The sequence below is a fragment of the Hemitrygon akajei genome, chromosome 10, assembly GCF_048418815.1.
Source record: "Hemitrygon akajei chromosome 10, sHemAka1.3, whole genome shotgun sequence".
Taxonomy (NCBI): Eukaryota; Metazoa; Chordata; class Chondrichthyes; order Myliobatiformes; family Dasyatidae; genus Hemitrygon; species Hemitrygon akajei.
Genome location: NC_133133.1, coordinates 64,575,092 through 64,597,347, shown reverse-complemented (window position 1 = coordinate 64,597,347; position 22,256 = coordinate 64,575,092). Strand labels below are relative to the sequence as shown.

Sequence of the window (22,256 nt, the reverse complement as noted above, 5' to 3'; positions counted from 1 at the left end):
GGAAAGGACAACGTTGCGGCGGACACACACTCCAGACCAGCTGTCCAGGCCCTGTCCCTGGGGGTGGACTATGCAGCATTGGCAGAGGCGCAGCAGGCAGATGACGAGATGCCCAGCTACAGGACCACAGTCTCGGGTTTGCAGCTGCAGGACTTTCTCATAGGCCCAGGTGAGAGGACCCTCCTGTGTGACGTGGCTACCGGCCAACCTCGCCCTATTGTCCCGGCAGCCTGGAAGTGGTGAGTTTTCAACTCCATACACGGTTTGGCGCACCCATCTATCAGGACAACTGTCCGGCTGGTCTCCAGCAAGTTCGTGTGGCACGGACTTCGCAAGCAGGTCAGTGAATGGGCCAGAACGTGCGCACAGTGCCAAACAGCCAAGGTGCAGCGGCACACTAAAGCCCCGCTACAGCAGTTTGAACCCACCCACCAGAGGTTCGACCACATTCATGTGGATATCGTGGGCCCCCTACCAGTGTCCCGAGGAGCGCGGTACCTCCTAACTATGGTAGACCAGTTCATGAGGTGACCAGAGGTGGCCCGCTCACCGACACATCTGCCGATTCCTGCGCCCGAGCACTGATTGCAACGCTTCAGGGTACCCACATTACCTCTGACAGAGGCACCCAGTTCACCTCCAGCCTGTGGTCGGCTGTGGCCAGCCTGTTGGGGACGCAGCTACACCACACTACTGCCTACCACCCACAGTCGAACGGACTAGTGGAGCGTTTCCACCGTCACTTGAAGTCGGCTCTCATGGCCCGCCTGAGAGGACCTAACAGGGTGGACGAGATTCTCTGGGTCCCGCTTGGAATTTGCACAGCACCCGAAGAGGATCTGCACGCCTCGTCGGCTGAGTTGGTGTACAACACACCCCTGGCCGTCCCAGGAGAGTTCATACTAGCCCCAAGGGGGCAAGTGGAAGAACCCTCAACAGTCCTGGACAGACTACGCGAAAAGCTCGGCAACCTGGCCCCCGTACCGACTTCACAGCACGGACGGACCCTGACCCATGTACCCAAAGACCTGCAGAACTGTAGGTTTGTGTTTGTACGAAGGGGCGGACACCGGGTACCGCTACAGCGGCCGTACGAGGGGTCGTTCAAGGTGATCAACAACAATGAGTCCATGTATGTTCTGGACATTGGGGGTAAAGAGGAGGTTTTCATGGTGAACCGACTCAAACCAGCCCATTTGGACTTGGCGCAGCCGGTGGAGGTTCAGGCACCGCGGCGCAGAGGCAGACCTCCCAAACAGAGGCTGATCCAGACTGTGGACATTGGGGGGTGTATCGCCGGTTCTGGGGGGGGGGTATATGGCGACCCACTTTCTGCGCAGGCGAACCGACTCACAAATAGCCAGCACGCGGGGAGAGACTTTGGTAATGCACCTCTGATGTCATTTCTGCCCGGAGAGGGCGGGTGCTAGGGATTAAATGCCAGCGCCACGAAGTTTGTATAAACTAGTCTCGAAACGGCTTACCGACTGCGTGTCATCTCTAGCTCTGTATGTAGTACATCGCTACAATGACCAATTAACTACTAACTGGTACGTTTTTGTAATGTGGAATGAAACTGAAGCAGTGGAGAACATACAAACTCCTTACAGGTGGTGCCATAAGTGAACTCCGACCTCCAATGCCCCGAGTTGTAATAGTGTTGCACTAACTGCTACGCTATTGTGGAGCCCTAATTTTTATTGATTCTGATAAGGAAGAAATATGATAAGCGGAACACTTAGGGAGAAGGTAAAGGGCTGAAGGAACCAGAATCAGATGGTAGCAGCTGGCTAGAACTGGTGAGAGGAGTTCTACTTGTTGCATGTTTATACTGACATAAACATGTGTACCTGGATGTGTCTCACTGTCTTAATAAATGAGGCACAAAGATTAAATTAATGGCTTGAATGCAATATTCAAAAATAGCCTGAATTCTGGAAAAATCCCTGTGGATTGAAAAGCAGTAAAATAATTACTTTTATTTGATGGTAGAGAATTAGAAATTAGGAATCTCAAGGCAATTAACAACATTCTGTTGCTGGGAAAATGTTGATGTCCACTGTTAAGAAAGCTTGGAGGAGGTCAGTTAGAAAATCAAAACGTAATCATGCAGAAAGAGGAAGGGTTTATGAAAGTGAAATTGTGTTAAATAAAATCATTACACTGCTTCAGTATGTAATATCAGATCAATGCTGGAATATATCTGCTCGAGAACTGTGGTGGACAATTAATCTGCTAATGAAAAGAGAAAGCTCCATGTGTAATATCATTGATGGCAGGTGGGTTCCAGGGCCTAGCACCTGCGTATTGAAAGTAAGACTGAAGTATTCCCAGCCATGTTCAGTCAGAAGCATCTAAGAGATAATTCACCTCAGCTTCCTCCTGAGAATCCCACCATCACAGAAGCCATTCTTCAGTCACTTTCATTTCCTCCATGTGACATCTGGAAACAACTGAGAGTTCATGATATAGCAAAAGCCAAGGTACCTGACAATATCCAGCTGGAGGATTGTGCTTCAGAACAAGCTACATCGCTGGCCAATCTGTCCAATTACTGTCATAATAATACCCAGCAATGGCACAAATAGTTGAGGTCATAAACAGCAAGTCAAATTTAATCCAGGTAAATTTTGTCCAATAATCCTGCTTTTAATCGTCAGCTAAGTAATGGAAGGTGTTGCAATGGTATTATCAAAAGAAGCTTACATGCCAAAATCTGTACATCAATAAAGACAATCCAATCCGAAGGGTGCCATAAAGTTTCTGTAGCTGAGAACTGCACTTGTTAGAGCAGTGAGTGAGACAGTGCCATCATTGGAGGGCAGGAGCCATTTAGTAACAGCAAGTCTGTCAGTACCTCTAGTTGAACACTGTCTTTTTGTGTGCTTCCCCCTAGCCGTCAATCTGTGGTTTTGTATTGCCATGTGCTCCTGTCCCAACTCCTGCTCTACTCTGGCTCCTGTATCACTGAGTACTCCGCCTCTCAATGTTTCTCATTTTTACCTGTTTAGCTGCCACTTCTATCTCATTGTGCTCCACCTATCATCTGCCTCTCTGTTTATTGCTCAGTGTATTTCAGTCCTGTGTTTTCACTTGTTTGTTGTCAGATTGTGCCAGTAAATTTTCCTGAGCTTTTCCAGCATTTGTAGCTGAACTCTGTCTGCCTGAATATCGACTTGCCTGTTTCCTGACTCTGGTTTTTGGATCTCTCTGGATGTTTTAATCTTTGTCTGAACTTTGACACAAACTTTGTTTGCTCCGTGGGATTTGTTACTCAATTAATATCACTGTGTGCACAGTACTGGGTCTGCAATTAGATCCCTGCTCCAATGTCCTGACAAAGTCTCACTGGAATTAAGTCATTCTTTGAAGTAGCAAGTGAGAAAATGGCATTTTTACAAGGTGGGAGCTATTTGAAAACAGAAAGTAGCAAGTGCAGGTATTCGTTAAAGTGCAAGGTTGCAATGAGGTAGCTTGCCAGGTGAAGAGTCCATCTTATCACATGAGGGAACCTTTCAATAGTCTTATAACAGCAATACAGAAGCTATCCTTGAACCTGATGATATGTGCTTTCAGGCTTTTGTACCATCTGTCTAATAGGAGTGGCAGAAGAGAGAATGTCCAGGGTGGGTGGTGTCTTTGATTATGCTGGTTGCTATAATGAAGTACGAGGCAGGGTAGATAGAGTCCAAAGACTGGCTGGTTTCTTTGCAGTATTTCCAGCATTTTCTGTTCTTATTTCATTATTTTTTTCTGTTGCAAATCCAAAATCTGGAAGTATTCTATGTATTGCCCAGAAGCAAAGAGAGTTTGCTGTTGCATATTTATTTGCCTTGAGGAGGATAGTTGGACTCGTATCTTTACATGCTACATTGTTAATCTCCATTGAGACTACATAGTTAATCTTCATTGTACGTATTGGTTGCGCGGTGGCTACTGATGCCAATTTTCTGTCATTGCAACTTACATTGCTTGGCTGTGAATCCAACAACCCCAGCCAGAAAATAAAACTCTACTGTTTGTATTGGATTCTGAATCTCGACAAATCTGCTCCTGGCTGAGAAGTTTTTCTGTTTGAACAGCAAACAGAAAAACCTCTGCTTTCAAGATATTTCTAAATGCTGCTTTTTTTTCATTTCATGGATTGTGTGGGAAGACATAACATGGTTTCAATGTCTAACATAAACTCTGAGTATTTTTAAAATAAAGCATATTATGAAACTTGCATTATCAAACTAAAGTGCTACAAAGGGGCTCCATTCTATTAGGAGGTTGCAACTTGGCTAGTATGTTATTTTTATTCTTATGTAGAGAATTATTTTAAACTCTTTATAATGATGCAAAGCTACAGCTTTAATTTTGTGTATAGTGTCTACTATTAAATAACTTCAACATTTCATAAAATATCTACCAAGTACGTGTTGTTGTGTTTTAATTTGATTGATTCATGTGCAGGAGGTCTGCATCTGAGGTCTTCACTGCACCAATCCATTACTGGATGTAGATTGCTTAATTCCTTGTGTGTTATCTGACATCAGCATAATCTGCTTATCATTGGTCAATAAGGAGAAAAGGAACCAGTTGGGAAACACTATGATGGTTGAGGCTGTTCTTTTTTTGTCAAAATATCAAATTAGTTCTAAATAATTGGTCAGCCCCTTGTTTCCATATTTTTCCTTTAATGAATTTGGATCACATATCTCCTGGAGAGGAGGTGAGGGCACCATGGCATGATACAATATATGTAGTGCAAGAGTTCTCGAAGGATTTACATGTGAGGAAGGCAGCGTGTGAATTACTAACTTGCATTCATCATGACAGAATTGACAAAAAGTTTGATGAACAGTGCTTATATGATGAATCTTGCACCTAGAATGAAAGAGGGATTTTGGTCCAAAAGGTTTTTACAGGGAGACTTAAGGTCTTAATAATTGGATTCCACATTTTCCTTTGACAGCTATTTGAAGTAATTACTTTGTGCTTTGAATTTATGGTGTCTTAGAGGTGCATGACTGCAAGTACCCCAAATAACGTAGAGGGGAAGAGACAGGAAAGAAAGAAGACACTGTCAAGCACTCCTGTGTAAAGTCTTATCTTCAGAAAAGGTATGTTGAAAATAGCAAGTTAATTGTAGTATGATTTACAAATATATCAACTACAGAGTGATAATAAACCGAATATGCTTTTAGTGATGTCCAATGTAAAGTAGACTTTGGATCAGGAATATCCCTATTGCCTTTGATTGAAATAGGATCATATAACCTCCAGCATGAATATAAGGATCAGAAATGCCATGAGTTTTATGTTTATCCAATAGAAGTTCACTGACAGATCAGTACTGATGTGTCAGCCTAGATACTTTGATCAAATACTCATGATTTGGGAAGGCACAGGGAAGAGCTACATAGAAAACAGATGAGGAAACAGAATACATTGCCTGGATTATTAGTCTTTACCAAATTCCACACTGTCAAACTTCTCATCTTTCTTCCTTTTCTTCCCCAAAATGTACAGGTATTTTTATCCCCCAGCTGGATGGTGCTGTTCTTGGGGGAAACAATGAGAGAATTTGGGAAAAAAAATAAGGATCAACATTTCAGGAACTTGGAATTGAAGGGTATAGTTTATAATAGAGTATTTGAAATAGAGGTTGATGTAGGGCTGAGGTACTGTGCCTTCAAGGGAAGTGGCTCATGTTTGCTCTGTGGCAATATAATATCTATAATTATAACATTTTCAGCAGAAGAGGGGAAGTAAGTAATGGACTAGAAGCACCTGTAAAAGACATTATTGCAACAGCATAACTGAAACCTGCCCAGGAGGCTATGAAAAGGTGGAAGACAAACAGGCGTAGTAAGCTTTTAACTAAGGAAATGGTGTAAGACTTAACATGCAATTCACACCACTTAGAAATGGAGTGAATATGAAAATAACCAGATGCAGACACATTTTAATAAACTTACTGAGGATTAATTTGAATTAACTCATAACAAGGCAATCAAGGTGGATTGGACTGCTTCCAAAACCTTGTTCTTTACACAAGTAAAGAAAGAGCCGTAGTCTGTTTTAGTTCTAGAGAATGAGATAGAGTAATTTTGACATATGAGGAAGAGGATTTGGAAATGGTAAGCATAGCTTGATTAGGTTCAGTTTGGAAGTTTAATTAAATGTGATGAAATTATGATAGATATACAATGGATTGCCATTCCAGTACTTCCTGCTTTGGAGGTTAAGAAGGGCCTGTTCTGTGCTTTAACTCTAAATAAGGGGTAAAATCAAACTTCATCTTGTTTCTTAGCTAATATATATTGATCAGTTTTCTCTGAAAAGAGGGATATGAGCATGTCTCATTGTGCAGTCTGTAGTTGTACATACAGTATGATCTATAAGGTAATTTTAATGAGGTATTCAGTACTTTTAAAAAGACAGTTTGATCTTATTAGACTCCATCTCTTTAGGTTTCTGTCCCTGGATTTGGAACGCTTAGAACTGTGCTTCAATTTTCAGCTTTGTATTTCCATTATTCAACCAATGACCCAACCTTTTCGTATCATGTCCTACGGGTATGACTTTTAAAAATATCCTGTCATGATACACTCAAGAAGGACTGGATCCAGATGTGGAGGAATGGTAGGATCCCCAGGAAGAGACAGAAGCAAGAGGTTACACATCGGAATCAGAGCCTTGGAGGAGTGACTGAGTGGTGCCATGAGAATTCATCCTCCTTGACACAATGACCTCCTCCCCACCACCCCCAGACACTGAATGAGAGTCCTCTTTAAATAAGCATAGAATGTGGGAATGTGTGCCAGCCACAATTAATTTGACAAGATTAAACCAAAAACACAAGGGTTTAATAACTCTAGTTAAGATATTGTTTAGTAAATACAAAATGCTCAAGAGCCCTAGAAGGTCAATGATCTACAGGAAGCTGCAGGGTTCATGACAATACCTACACTCCCCTCCCACTCCACCCCCCCCCCCCACCCGATTGCCCAGGGAACTCTTGAGATAGGTTTGGGAAACACAAGGCAGACCTGGAACTTGAGGCAGTGTTGGAGAATCCTGTACAGATCTGATGCTCCTAGGGAGGTCTGAAAAAAAAACACAAGTCAGGCCTGGAACTTGAATGAACTCTTGAGGTAGATCAGAAAAAACAAGGCAGCTCTCTAGGGCCACGACTGGAGAATCCAGAACAGATCTGGAGCTCTCAAGGCAGGCTTTAAAAGGCACAGGACAGACCTGGAGCTCAAAACATAGTATATTACTCAGAATATGAGGTTCATAATGCAATAAATAAGATGAAGAAAGGAAAGGCAGCAGGTCCTGATGAATTAGTAATAGAACGGTACCATATAGCCTACTGTATAATATGGGACTTTATGTCATAGTAACACATTATTGAGCATACGGTATTGGGTGTGTTTTGATCTGTATGTGTTCAGTTTCAATTAGTAAAGAACCCTGTTAACGTAGCACTCATCTCTGACGTTTTTATTAATGATATTGTGTAACCAGCCACATACACAACAAATTGGCGACAAGGTTAATAAACCTCCATCATATCAGAACGCCATGTTTACTTGATAACTGCACACAGAAGAAGAGCGCAAGTTACGAGCCAAGAAGTGGGCAAGGCCGCGGCAGTCCATAAGGAATCGGAGATAGTCGGAGCAGCAGCATGTCGAGAAACCAAGAGACCACAGCCGGCGCTGACCCCAGGGGCTGAGGGTCTGCCTGCCCCAGAATGGGAAAAAAGGAGTGACACACGCATCCAGCTGGAGTACGCTCGCGGTGCTAGCAAAGCAAAAGGCCACGTGGGTTACAAAGAAAACAAAGGACTGGGGCTAAATTAACAAGGGACCGAGGCTAAATGAACATAACAAGGACGGCGTTAATTGGAACCATTACAGCAGTTGATACTGGCATTGAAGACTGGGCAACTTATATTGAAAAATAGAGTTATATTGTGATGCTAACAGTGTTAATGAAGGAAAGAAAGTAGGCATCTTACTTAGTGTAATGGGCGTGAAAACATACGGCCTGCTACGAAGCTTATTAACCCCTGAAAAGACAGCTGACAAAATGTACAAGCAGGTAGTAGACACTCTCCAACAGCATTTAAACCCTAAGCCACTGGTCATTGCTGAAAGATTTAAATTCCATAAATGGAATCAGAGCAAAAATGAAAGCATTTCTGAACATTGTGTTGAATTGCGCAAATTATCAGAACATTGTCAATTTGGAGCTGGTCGATCAGACGCATTGAGGGACAGGTTAGTGTATGGCATACACTATGAAACCACACAGAAGAAGCTCCTATGTGGAAAAAGACCTTACATTCGAGAAAGCACTAAACACCTAAATATCATTAGAAAGAGCCGCACGAGGTGCTTCCGCAATACAACAAAAATCTCTGGAATATGCAACAAATCAAATGTCACTGAGCAGAAATGAAGGAAAGAAATGTTACGATTGTGGGAACATGTCGCATGACCCTGAGCGCTGTTGGTTTAAAGACAAGGAATGCAAGAACTGTGGCAAACAAGGCCACACTGGCAGAGTATGCAAAGCTAGTAAACCACAGGAAAAGGGCAAAATACAGAGAAACAAGAAACCCCAGGAAGGAAAATACAACAATGTACACAAAATGAAAAAAGGCAGTTCTGAAGAAAGCAGTTTTGATCAAAATGACTCAGACGAAAGTGAGTTGTCTTATCTGCAACTTCACAGCATGAAAAAGACGGATGATCGATGAATAATAAGGATCACTCCACAAGTTCCAGGCGTGAGACTGAAAATGAAGTTGGATACAGGCTCAGCTTTAACAGTGATCTCTGTACACGACCACAAACGACTGTTTTCTCACATACGTCTGAAATGAACTAGACTACTGCTAAGGACGTACATAGGACAGGAAGTGCATCCTAAAGGTAAAATTAAAGTGACAGTGACTCACAGAGATAAAACACAGCAGCTGAACCTCTATGTACTGGAAAAAGGAGGACCACCGTTGTTGGGATGTGAGTGGCTCAGGAAAATTCAGTTGGATTGGCCCACCATCAAGACACCAGATGTGTCAACAAAGGAGGGCAGCTCGGCAGGGAAGATGTCCGCAGCTCTCCTCTCACCCATTGTTGACTATTACAACGACGAGGAGCTAGACAGCGTCGACACGGAGACAGATATTGCCAATAAGCAGGATGATGAAGACTACCTTGAAGTAAAAGAGCTGATGTACCAGGAGAAATGGACATCTCTCAAGACAGCTACAGCAGTTACAGAAGGCACTTTGCAGGAGTATCAGAAAAGGATGAAGAAATTAGTTCAACAATACAAGTAAGGAATACAAAATACAGAGTTTTTTCTGCAACTGGAGACAGAAAAAGTGGAAAGGAATTATATTAGAGAGAAGAAAGAAGTGGAGAGAGCGCAGGAGCCCCCACCTCAGACCGGCCCGAGCCACAACCACCTCACGCAGCCTGTCAACACCACGAGCGAGGCCAAAACGGAGCAGCAACCACCTCACGCAACCTGTCCACACCATGAGTGAGGCCAAGACGGAGCAGCAACCACCTCACGCAACCTGTCCACACCATGAGCGAGGCCGAGACGGAGCAGCAACCACCTCACGCAGCCTGTCAACACCATGAATGAGGCCGAGATGGAGCAGCAACCACCTCACACAGCCTGTCAACACCATGAGTGAGGCCGAGACGGAGCAGCAACCACCTCACGCAGCCTGTCAACACCATGAGCGAGGCCGAGATGGAGCAGCAACCACCTCACACAGCCTGTCAACACCATGAGTGAGGCCGAGACGGAGCAGCAACCACCTCACGCAGCCTGTCAACACCATGAGCGAGGCCGAGATGGAGCAGCAACCACCTCACGCAGCCTGTCCACACCATGAACGAGGCCAAGTCGGAGCAACAATCCGAACAGCAGCAGCAACAGCCAGACAAACCCAAATCCCCCGGGGAGAAGAAAGTTATCGCAACAAAGGTTCTTGGAACAGTAAAGTGGTTCAACGTACGAAATGGATATGGATTCATCAACAGGAATGATACAAAGGAAGATGTGTTTGTATATCAGACTGCTATAAAAAAGAATAACCCACAGAGATACCTCCGCAGTGTTGGAGACGGTGAAACTGTGGAGTTCGACGTAGTGGAAGTAGAAGAGGGTGCAGAAGAGGCAAACGTAACTGGTCCCGGAGGAGTTCCAGTCCAAGGAAGCCGATATGTCATGGACAGAAATTGTTATCGTCGCTGCACCCCACGCCACTGTGGTCCATCACGTAATTACCAACAGAACATTAAAGGTGGAGAGAAAGGAAATGGAGCAGAGACAGCAACAGATGGAGAAAACCAAGATGATCAAAATCAGCAACATCGTCCTCCTTGCTTTGTTCGTCATCGCTATGGTTGCCACTCACAATATAGCAACCAGCCTCGGAGAAATTACTGAGGGTGGTGAAATAAATGAAAACCAGGTTGCTGGGGAAGAAGGTAAACTTAACAAGACAAAATCAGCTCCATTCAAACAGAACAGCTTTTGCACGAGGTAAATCTTGAATTAATATTTTTCCTCTATTGAGAATCATACACTTAATCCTCAGCCAATGTGTCTTGTTTTTCACAAAGAATTTGGGAAACAGCATCAAAACAGAGGCAAATTCTAGCAAAAAACTGTAAGGTTTCTGTTGTATTTTCACACTTGTGCTGAATGTGCATCTGAAGGAATTCTCCCTCTTGAGCCAGACAGATAACACTGCAGGTAATCCTTTAATATCAGCAGCTGTGTGCATACATCTACTGATGCTTCTGGACACATCATCAGTGATGTTTCTGGAATCATCAGGTGTTTCGGGTCTTTCAACATCATACGTCCTCCTCCAGGTGACCCAGCTGGGGCTGATCAGCTTTTGTCCTGATGGCTAGCTACTTATGACTCCATGGCTCCCCTCTCTTGAGCCACAGCCACCTTGAGGCCCTCTCTGCCGCATCGGAGGTACTGTGGATGGCTCTCCTCTCCCTCTCTCCCTCGATGCCCAAATTGCCATAGGCTCTGGCTAAGGAACGGGCTGCGAATCCCCTACAACCAACTTCCACTGGGAGACACCTCGCTCTCCATCCAGCCTGCTGGCAGTTGCTGACCAGTCCTGCGTACTTAGATAGCTTCCTTTCAAAGGCCTCTTCCAAGTGATCTTCCCGTGGGACTGTCAGCTCCAGCATCACCACTTGCTTCGTAGACTCAGACACAAGGACAATGTCTGGTCGCAGAGTGGTGGCTGCGATATGGTCGGGGAACCTCAGCTGCCTTTCGAGGTCCACCAACAGCTGCTAGTCTCTTGCAGAGGTCAGGATACCTGCCGATGTTCTTTTGGTGGGTATTGGCTGCTCCCCAGCTCTGACAAAGGCAATGGTCTGATTGGAGGGTCTGGACCGCTTCGCCCACTCCACTCCTGCGCTGATGGCTTCAGTGATAGTCTTCAGGACCTGATCATGCCTCCATCGGTACCGTCCCTCACCAAGTGCCCTTGTGCATCTGCTGAGGATGTGCTCTAGGGTTCCTCGCTTGGAACATGCTGATGACTCTGCTTTGCCCCATGTGTGCAGGTTTGATGGACTTGGAAGCACATTGTACACTGCCTGGATGAGAAATTGGATGTGGTGTGGCTCGGCTTTCCAAAGCTCAGCCCAGGTCACTTTCCTTCCACTGCATTCTCCCATCTTGTCCAAGCTCCCTGTTGCTTCATTCCCACTGCCTTGCAGATTCTCCTCTCCTCCAATGCTGCTCTCAACTCTTCCTGAACTAGATGGCACCTTGCCTTCCCTTTGATGGTGTCCATTTGGGGAGTTGGAAAGGACCCTAGACCAGCTCTGCCTCGTGTGACCACTCCCACCAGCCTCCTGTGACGTGTGTGAAATGTTACGTTTATCCAGTTATGTTATATGGTTCAGAATGTTGAACAATGTCTAGTAACATGAGGAAATGAATTGAAGCAACAGAGATGTTTTTGAGGATGCAAAGAATATCAAGGATGAAATGAATATCTAATAAGGATGTCATGAACAGTGCAAGCACAAAAAGAGAGATAATGTATGAGATCATGAAAAGGCAACGTAACTTCATTGGACGTGTGATTAGGAAAGAGGAGTTAGAATGCACGGTAATTATGGGAAAGATTGAAGAGAAGAAAGCAAGAGGAAGGCAAAGACAAATGATGATGGAGACAGCAGCCAGAGAACTGGAAATGAATACCAATGAATTGATCCACTTGACCCAAAACAGGAGTGTGTGGGCCATGGCAGTCAAAGCTCAAACTGGGCACGACACCTGATGATGATTACTCCAAAACAGCATAAAACTCTGAGTCATAAGATATAACATGGAAGCCTTGCTTTTCACTTGGAAGCATAGCAAGATCATATACAGTGTTTATAAAAAGTATTCAAATACCCATTCCCCCACCATCTTTCTTCCCCCCACTCCCAGAAGTTTTTGTGTCAAAGTGAAAACAGAACTCTACAAAGTGATCTGAATTAATTACATGTGAAAAACACAAATTAATTGTTTGTGGAAGTATTCACCCCCCTTTAATATGACACACCAAATCATCACTGCTGCAGTCAATTTATTTTATAAGTCACATAATCATTTAAACAGAGGTCTGTTTTGGAGAGCTGTGTCAAGGTCCAGGCGTTTCAATTGATTGTAGTAAAAATACACCTGTATCTAGAAGGTCCAACTGCTGGTGAGTCAGTACACCACAAAGACAAAAGAACACTTCATACAACTCCACAAAAAGGTTATTGAAGAACAAAAGTCAGAAGATGGTACAAGAAAATTTCAAAGTCACTGAATATCCCTTGGAGTCCAATGAATTCAATCATCAAGAAATAGAAAGAATATGGCATAGCTGTAAATCTGCCTAGAGCAGGCCATCCTTAAAAACTGAGTGACCACGCAAGAAGGGGAATAGGGAGAGAGACCTATGACAACTCTGGAGGAGTTAAAAGCTTTAGTGGCTGAGATGGGGAGACTGTGCATACAACAACTGTTGCTCTGGCGCTTCACCAGTGGCTGATTTATGGGAGAGTTGCAAAGAGAAAGTCACTGTTGGGGAAAAAAAAACTCATGACATCTCAGCTACAATTTGCCAAAAGGCATGTGAGACACTTTGAAATCCACTGGAAAAATGTTCTATGATCTGATGAAACCAAAATTGACCCAAGCACCGAATATCATCAAAAACACACCATCCCTACTGTGAAGCATGGTGGTGGCAGCATCTTGCTGTGGGGATGTTTCACTGCCGTAAACACTGGAAGGCTCGTGAAGGTAGAGGGTAAAATGAAATCCTGGAGGAAAATCATGCAGTCGGCAAGAGAACTGCAACTTGGAGGAAGATCTGTTTTTCAGTAAGAAAATGACCCCAAACATAGCCAAAGCTACACAGTAACGGCTTAAAAACAACAATCCATGACATCCAGACCTTAATCTAATTGATAAGTTGTGGCTGGACTTGAAAAGAGCTGTTCACTCATGATCCCCATGCAATCTGACAGAGCTTGAGTGGTTTTATAAACAAGAATGGGGAAATATTGCAGTGTCTAGATGTGCAAAGCTGATAGAAACCTATCCACACAGGCTCAAGCCTGTAATTGCTGCCAAAGATGCATCTACTAAATTCTGACTTGAAGGGGGTGAAGACTTATGCAATCAATTATTGTTTTATATTTGTAATTAATTTAGATCACTTTGTAGAAATCTGTTTTCACTTTGACACAAAAGATTATTTTTCTGTTGATCAGTGTCAAAAAAATCCAAATTTGATTCAAGGTTGTAATTAAATAAAACATGAAAACTTCCAAGAGGGTGAATACTTTTTATTTGCACTGTTTCAGAAATATGGAATTTTATTTGGGAGATAGCAAGATCACATAGCTCAGAAACATAGCAGACAACTCAGAAAATAAAACATAACACAGGAGACCTTGTGATCCCTGTTGACACAGAAAAAAATCCTGAACATAGACTGGAGAAGTTCAGAACCTCCACTGAGTCCGTAGGCTAGTGGGGACACTCTGTCATGGTGTGCTCAAGAAGGACTGGACCCAGGTGTGGAAGAATAGCAGCACCCCCAGGAAGAGACAGAAATAAGAGGTTAAACATCAGACTCAGAGCTTTGGAGGGGTACTTGATCAATACCACAAGTATTCATCCTCAATGGCCCCACTAAGGGCCTGATTGAGAGTCCTCTTTAAATAATCATAGAATGTGGGAAACATGTGCCAGCTGCAATTAACTGGATGAGATTAGACTGAAAACACAAGAGCTAGTTAAGCCATTGATTAGTAAATACAGGTTCTCAAAATCCCTAGAAGCTCAATGCTATGTGGCAGGCTGCAGGGCTCAGAACATATCCTGCATAAAAAAAATGTTTTTTTTTCCTTTTCTAAAATTACTTCTACATTTAAACTTCCTATCTCAATTTTACTTGGTTCTCTATGAAATGTTAAAAATGTTTATTTTAAAAAATGCAATTTGTTTGCTGATTTATAGTCTATGAGAATTCTTCAAAGAGATTGAATGTTCAACAGGGATCATTGGAAAACATTACAATTAACTCGGAAACATAGCGTACAACTCAAACATATCAATAGTCACCAGGGATCCCTTTGAGCTGAAGCTAGAAAAGGAGAAGCTGGCGCTCAACTGGGAGAAGGTGAAGCCTGAGAGGATGAAGCTGGCAGACAGCCGGGGAGAATGAGAAGCCAGCGCTCAGCTGGAAGAAGGAGAAGCCGGCAGGCAGGCTGGGAGATGGAGAAGCTGGTGGTCAGGTTGGAGAAGGAGAAGCCAGCAATCAGCTGGGAGGAGGGGAAGTTAGTGAACCAGCCATGGAAGGAGCAGCTAGCATATGGGCTGGGAGATGAGGAAATCAGCGGTCGGTCAGGAGAGGGTTCAGAGGAGCTAACCTGAGTGCAGATCATATTGTTGCCTGTTACTCAAAGACATTGGAGCTAGGACACGAAAGCAGCATGCAATGTGAGTGACTGTCAAGACTATGTTGGATGTTGATAATGTGAGATGCTGCAGGCCTGTTTCCCTTATTTGGCAGTGAGACAGGCGTTGAGGCAGTAGAGGGCCTGGGTAGCAGTGAGGACAAGGCCTCAAGAGGGCTTCCCAGCTGCTGCTGTCCAGGTGAGATGACACTAGAAGCGGTATGGTGTGGAATCAGTGCTGAGTTGGGAGCTGGTCTCTCCTGTCAGTGCTGCTGTCCAGAGTTTGTCAGGTGATGGACAGGCCGGATGACCGGAAACTGTACGATCAATTTCCATGTTGCTCAGGAACTTGGACTATGCATGTATTATCTTGCATAAGGATGTGTGTGTGTGTGTTTTTTTCTCTCCCGCTATTTAGAATGTATTATATGCACCTGAGTCCCAGAGGAATGCTGTCTCATTGACTGTATCCATATAAGGTCTGAGTGATAATTAAACTTGATTTTTTTTTTTGCTTAATATCAGGCCAACAGTGGACCCAATGTTTGAAAAAAGGGTTAGTGCAAATGACCAAAAAAGCATTAATGTGGTGGGCTGAAGGACCTACTTTTGTGTGATATAACTCAATGATTCTATTATCATTCGTAACTTTGGTGTATATAAGTCTAACTACCTTTAAGAACTTAATGATATATAGACTCCCATGATTTGAGACCTGCCGCTTCATTATTCTGCTGCCGTCTCTACTTCTTTTTGTAATGCAGAAGCACTAAAAGGATAAAAGAAAATCGCCAAATAAAAAAAAACTGGAGTGCCAGTCTAAACTTTAATTCAAGTGTTGACCTAAGATACTCCAAAACAAATGTGAAGAAGAGGTAAGTAGCATCATTGTGAACATGGAGTCAAATACCAAGGCCTGCTTGACAAACTACAAATTCTTCTTATAGGCAGTTTAGTGGCAGAAGTCTCATAATTTCCATGTTTTATTCAAGAGAAATTGTGAAGGAATCAATTCCTATGAATACTATTAAACCAAGAAAATTTCTTCAACAAAGTTTTACCATGTAATTAATAACTGGTGCTTAGTAGGAATATTATCAGTTTGATTGCTGCCTACTAAATTAGGTATGGTTTTCAGATATACTGTATGTTAAGCTTGTGGGAAGGTAGGTTTTCAGAAACATACTAACAATGTCACAGGCATTGTTTATTCTTGGACCGCATTAATTATTTTTGTGTAAGATGACTTGTGTAATTAAACATACTAATTTTATAAATATAGTTTGATATTATATTCTGCACTATTAAAATGTTATGAAGCAATTTAGCAAAGCTTGCTAGGATACCTGTCCAAAATAAGAGTTTTAGTAAACCAGGAATAAGGAAATAATTGGCTCAGTGTTATTGTTCAAACTATACCATGACATTTCTGTAAAATCATTTAGTACAAGAATGATTATTTTTGTTGTTTCTTTCAATAGTTGGGAGATAAGAGTAAGGTCATCTGCCACACTGGGTGTTCAAGAATGGGTTTGGTTGGAAGACAGTGACATCCTGTACTGAGGGTGCAGATTAAAATGCTCCCCTCTCCACTATCAATAGGTTTGTATGGTTGTATAACTTTTGTTAACTGTCAGTCATGGTCTTTGATTCAAATATTGAAAAGAAATCAGGACATTCTAGTGATCTGAGAGACACATCATACATGCTTCATATCAACTGAACAAAGACTTGTTCCTTCTGTATGTTCAGATTCTGAGCAGTGAGTGATCTACTACAGTGCAAAAGTATTCAATGCATTTCCAGAGGTAATGTTCAAAGGTTCATTGTATTATCAAAGTATGTATGCAAAATACAACTCTGAGATTTGTCTTCTCCAGGCAGCCATGAAATACAGAAAATTCTTGGAAGTCGTTGAAAGAAAAGGCATCAAATGTTCCCTTGCTGCATGAAAAAGAAAAATAAACAAAAACTTACGAACCCCCAGCCCTCCCTCACACGAAAACTAACAGATCACCCACCTGGCAAATGGCACTAGAACATCCAACCCCAAACCCCCTTACCTCCTCTGTCACAAAAAACTAACATATCACCAACAAAAAACAATGACAACAACATCAACGCCCCCCCCCCCAACCCAGTCTCTCACACATAAAAAGCTAACAGAACCCCCACACAGAAAAACACCAATGAGAACATCAGACCTCAAATCCCCAACCTCTCCCTCACACAAAAGCTAGCCTATTGCCCATAAGAGCGTCAAACCCCCAAACCTCCAACTCGCCAACTGGCAACAAGAAAGAAAACACAGAAAATTGAAGGAGACAAATATGAAGTGCAGGTCACACCAATAATCATGTAAATCTCAGAATTCTGAAAATATCCACCGTCAGCAACAAGGATAGTGATTGTTTGTACTCAGTCCTTCCATTGAGAGTGAGGGCCCACCCAGACTACCATCCAGAGGCTTCCTGACCACCAAGCCATGGCCTCCATTTAGAGTTTCTGGCAAACCTGCCTCCTCTGCATTCAACTTGATATTTGAATATTCCTCAATGTTTAGGTGAGTATGTTTAAGTTCGGCACGGACTAGAAGGGCCAAGATGGCCTGTTTCCATGCTGTAATTGTTATATGGTTTTATGTTATATGAAATGAAGTTAATCATGGCTCTGCACCCTATCTCTCGTCTCCTCAAGCACATCGTCCTTATGGTCCTCCGCTGGAATTTTCTTGGGGACAGCATTGCACTAGATCATGCGATCAAGCTCCAAGCTGTAAGTCACAGGTTGCAACAGTTGCAGAAACACAATTGCGATCAAAGGACTAAGTAGAAGACATAGAAAAAGTGAAATAACTAACTATCTGGAAGATGTCACCCAAAGAATCATTTTTCACTGGCACCATCTTGATTGATTCCTGCACAAATATTTAAATCGTACCTACTATTTGACACATCAAAGATCTGCAAAATATCGAGCAATGTCAAACGATAGGTTAGGTAAAATCTTAGAGTTATGGAGTAATACAGCATAGAAATAGAGGCTTTCGCCCAACTCGTCTATGTCAACCAAGAGCCCATTTAAGCTATTCCCATTTGCCTGTGTTTTACCCATATCAGTCCAAGCTTTTCCTCTCCATACTCCTGCCCATACATCTTTTAAATGCTTTTATTTTATCTACCTCAACCACTTCCTCTGTCCCTGTACTAATTTTGTACAATAAAACTATTGCTAGCTTTTTGTCTCAAAGAGTCAGTTTATGTTAACAGTAGAGGTAATATTGGAAGTAAAAATTAAAGCATAGAATAATGACTTCCCAATACATATACAAATTAAAGTTAGTTTTGTTTGCAACAGGCTTAAAACATATAGAAGTATATGTATATATTTGCTGTTTGCCTACTAATTATTCATTGGTGTTGAGCAATTTTGAACCTTTACTGTTAGTGATCCCCTATTAAATAAAAATTCTTGAATAAGTCATCTGTAGCCAAGAAGTACCGTTTCATCATGTACTGTATCAAACATGCACTTTAATTAACCATTCTCCCAGCATGAGTTTACCGACTAATGGATTGGGTTGATAAAATATGATGTATTAATGCAAGAAATATGAGAAATATTAGCTTGATCGTAACCAATGACAGAAAGGCCAATTGAAGCCTATATATCATGATTCCAAGGGATATAATTAACATCTTTTGTGAACATTGTCTGTTTTTGTACTTAGAGATAGATGTTTGAAGTATAGTGGAATTAAGGGCTATGCATAAAAGTGGAATTGAGCTAAAAATCTGGTCAGGCATAAGAGCATGAAAAAAGCAGGAATAAATACAAGAGATTCTGTAGACATTGAAAATCCGGAGTAACACACGAAATGCCTAGCAGGTTAGGCAGCATCTATAAAGGGGAGTGTACAGTTGACGATTTGGGCTGTGTTTAGCCACTAGAGACATCACTCATTTTGTATGAACATCACTTCCTACACACTGTCCTTTGTAGCATTTCTTGCAAAGGCTGGTTTTTATTCTGATTTGAACTCACGGTTGAATGACTTTCATTTCCATTCACTCTTTATTTGCCCTTGAAACTGAAATATCCTTTCAAAAGAAAAATTAAGAGAGAAGTTTCATTAAAAACCTGGGAAGAGAGCTCCTGTCTTGGGTGATAACACACTGCATAGATGTGTCCACACACACATTGAGGGCAGTTGAGTGAAAGGATAGCTCAACATCAAAAGAATCAGCCAGGATGTTGTGTTCAATTCTGGTCACCTCATTATAGGAAGGATGTGGAAGCTATGGAGAGGGTGCAAAGGAGATTTACCAGGATGTTGCCTGGATTGGAGAACAAGTCATATGAAGCAAGGTTAGCAGAGCTGGGACTTTTCTCTTTGGAGTGTAGAAGAATGAGAGGGGACTTGATAGAGGTCTACAAGATTATGAGAGGCATAGATAGGGTGGATAGTCAGTACCTGTTTCCAAGAGCACCAATAGCAAACACCAGAGGGCATATGTACAAAATTAAGGGAGGGAAGTTTAGGGGAGAATCAGGGGTAAGTTTTTTACACAGAGGGTTGTGAGTGCCTGGAATGATGGTGGTGGAGGCTAAAACATTAGGGGTATTTAACAGCCTTTTGGACAGGCACATGGATGAAAGAAAAATGGAGGGTTATTGGGTAGTGTGGGTTTAGTACTTTTTTTTAAGGATTATATGGGTCGGCACAACATGGAGGGCTGAAGGGCCTGTACAATGCTGTAGTGTTCTATGGTTCTATGGATTGGAGGCATATCTGAGGACCATAGATGATACCAGATTCTGACCTGAGCAATGTTGATCACCAAGACCTAGAAGTCAGGTCAGAATGCAGTTTATCTACCACACTTCTGCAATGCTCAAGCGAATTGACAACTAACATCGCTACTGTGCAAGCTCAAGCTAAAGATGAAGGGGCCAGAATGGGAACAGTGTATGTTAAGCATGAAGTTGAGATGTGAGTGCAGAGAACACATAAAGATGTAGAGAAAGCATGTACAGAATTGAAGAGAACACATCTGGAGGACATATAGAGCACATATAAGTGCACTCTACGAAGAGTGTGTAGTTGAGCTGCCTCAAAAGAGGCAAATATGTATGAAGCAGCAGCAGATTAGATAGTGGAGAGTCAAGTCTATAACCAGAACCATGACTTGCCATCATAATAGTAAAAGCATCTTCATAAAATAAAATGTCTATTCATATTTTGGCTATAAAAACAGTGCTTCAGTTCAACAAGCAAAAGCTGAACATACCATTCAGCCACTTAGTTCAGATATTGACGGTCAAGGTCTAAAGCAGCAAAGTCCCACCACACTCCTTACTGCAGTTCCATTACAGCAAAGACCTCAGTCAGGTGTTTCTACTGATGCCAGCCCTATCTGCACAGTCATGGATAGGTTGAACTTCCATCCATCCATCCCAGGAAACACATTTGGCAAACCAGTCTTCACAGTGCTCCCATTCGGGAGCTGCAAGTGCATTAGCTTTGGGTTGGTATCAGGCTCATCGAGACTTAGTCATAGAGAGACTAAAAGTGATCGTCAACCTGTCTGCGAACTACCCGTCCTGGAAGTCAAGCTTTCATAAAGCTATGGAAGAACTAAGTCCCAAATGCAGTGAAGAGCTAGACCTTCTCTGTAAGAGCATTACGGGGAGTCACTGCAACGTACAAGAAGGGGTAGGGAAGTTCATATTAATAATCCAGCTATGAACTTACAAATGTTGTTGCAGAGATTAGACAAATGCTATGGCTCTCCAGAGGCATTCAAAGAATTTCTCTTCAGTAGACTTGATAATTTTCTAAAGCTCTCACACAAAGAACCACATAAGCTACAGGAGCTTGCAAATCTGTTGTTGCCATTGCAAGCTGCAAAAAGAGGGTTAATTACTAGGGCTGAGTTTCTTGGATACAGCAAGAGCAATAAGCTCTATGGTGGAGAAACTACTGAAAATTAACCAAAAATAGTGAATAACTGAATTTTTCAGGTATAAAACAAAGTATCATGCCCTCGTCCACCATTTTTACTCTTTGTTGGCTTCGTCTATCACAGAAATGCAAAGTGATTGTATGAAAAATGCAAAATGAATTGAGTCCATTGCAGTGAATAAATGTTCCACAGCATTCCTAGTAAGAGAAGATCATCAGATTCTTGTGGTTTAGTGAACACCAGCTGGACAATGAGATTCTGGAGTACTGCATTACAGTTCATTATTTGATAACTATCCATCACCAGCTATGGCAATCTATGGCTTTAGGAAGACAGCTTTCAAGGGGAGAGGAGTCTGGGATTGAAGCGTGGAGGTGCAGACATAGAAAGGCATTTCTATTTTGACTGTGACTTGAATCATTTTATGCTGAAGAAGAAACAGTCAGCAGTCTGAAAACATCACAAGACATGTCGGTGCATCTCTAAACTCCGACTGCTTAAGATCGCATCCACCAGTGCTGAGGTCATGCATTATTTCCTATCTGAATGTCCTGCCAAAGGTCTACAGAATCTTGATATTGGACAGGACCTCCCTCCAATGCAGTGCATTCTGGGCCTTGGAAGGGATCCTATTACCAATACCCTCACTTTCTATGTCACTAATGCCAAAAGACACTTTATGCCCTTTACTATCAAAAGCCTATTCGACCGTCTTGCTGCTTCAGTCAATATCCAGAGACGCTTCTTGCTAATAGAGTTGACCTCAGACACTTGTGAATGGAACGTACCACTCCCTAAAGATAAATATGAGCAGTGGTCTTCTTCCCTTCAGGATCCTAAAGGCTTGAACATTCCAAAAAACCTACAAGACAATTCCTTTATCTACAGGCCAAAAGAAAGAGATCTGCATCTTCTGTGATGCGTCAACTAAAGCTGTTGCTGTTGTTGAATACCTGAAGGTCACAGGCACTCTTGGATATAGTGATGTTGGATCCACCCTGGGAAATGCAATGCTTGCTTCCAAACCAGATCTGACTATATCAAGGCTTGAGCTCAGTGCTGCTGTTCTAGCAGTTGAGATCGCACACATGATAACCAAAGAGCTGGATGCAGAACTAGATGATATCACATTCTTTACCGACAGCAGTAAGGTTGTGCTTGAATATGTTTTTAATGAAACAAGGAGATTCTATGTTTAGGTACATAATCCAATTCAATGTATTAGGCGATCAAATCAGAAAAGCCAATGGAATGATGTTCCCACTGATTGCAACACGGC

The 22,256-nt window shown here is 42.5% G+C and overlaps 1 pseudogene; it reads left to right on the top strand.

Moving 5' to 3' along the window:
- Positions 1-9,909: 9,909 nt before the first annotated feature.
- On the top strand, positions 9,910-22,176 carry LOC140733988 (Y-box-binding protein 1-like; annotated as a pseudogene).
- Positions 22,177-22,256: the final 80 nt, after the last annotated feature.